Raw genomic sequence first — 1,227 nt, forward strand, 5'->3', positions numbered from 1 at the left:
ACATGCATTCTAACTATAGCCCTCTTTGTTGGAAAGGATGTGGAGAAAATAGTGATTTTCTACATTGCTGGTGGTCATGCTCCAAGATACAATCTTTCTGGGAAGATGTTGTGGAAGAAATTTTCCAGATCACCTCACAGAGATTACCCTTGGACCCCGCGATACTTCTTCTTCACCTTGTGGACGATACTCATCCTAACACAGAAATATCTACTCTTACCTCAACGCTCCTTGCCACAGCTAGAATATCTATCGCTTCAAAGAGTGCAAATAGTTTTTAGCTCTCTATTAACATTTTATGATGTTTTATCGTTACGCTGTTTGTTATTATTGTATCACAAAAATCGGTTGCTATATTTGTTAATTTTCAGTGTTATACCTAATAAAAAATTTATTTAAAAAAAAAAAAAGAACCAGCATATGTGGTGGAGGACGGGCTTGGTTTCCTTGAGTTCTCAAGTGTAGAAGAAAGCCAGAAGAGGGTAAGATCTAGATAAGTCTTTCCCCCCACTTATGACCTGCCACACACATTTCCCCTGTAGTCTACTACAAAGATTGCTGCAGCCACAGTGTCATGCTCTCTTGGGCCAGGGTCAGTCATCTGAAGAAAGCACATAGTAAGCTATAGGTAACCAGCATGGTGTTTTTAAACCTGTAAACAAGATACCTAGACTAAGGAGAGTCAAAAAAGAGGGAGCCAGTCTCACTTGGAAATCTTCTCTGTTATTAAATGATCTCAAAGCAATAGTAGTAGGGACACCAGAAAGTTGGGAAGAGGTTTTAGCACCATATCCTCCATGCCAGTATCTCTCAGGTGCTTCACCATCTCTCCCTTATAATAAAAGAGTAGTGGGCACCAACGTTCTAAAATGCGCACCGTTAGTGTATGGCCGGAAGAATTGCCACTCAGAAGACGCTGGCTGCGATGGCTGGCTCCCTCAGGGCAACTGGGCTCCCATTGACTGGGTGGCTGGGAGGGGGAGGGATGAGCTCTCACTCGCCTTGGAGCGCCTGGACTGCGAGGATACTGACTTGCGGCAGCATCCCAGCCGGCTGTGAGCTCATCAGCCCCCCCACACACACACTAGAGGCCCGGTGATCGGAGCCGGTAGTCTCCGGTCGCGGCTCCCTCCCCCCCCACACTAGAGGCCCGGTGATCGGAGCCTGTCGGCTCCGGTCGCCGGCTCCCTTCCCCCCCACCCACAAAAAGCCCGGTGACAGGAGACA

This window comes from Gekko japonicus, unplaced genomic scaffold (assembly GCF_001447785.1).
Source record: "Gekko japonicus isolate JY-2015 unplaced genomic scaffold, Gekko_japonicus_V1.1 scaffold2046, whole genome shotgun sequence".
Classification (NCBI taxonomy): domain Eukaryota; kingdom Metazoa; phylum Chordata; class Lepidosauria; order Squamata; family Gekkonidae; genus Gekko; species Gekko japonicus.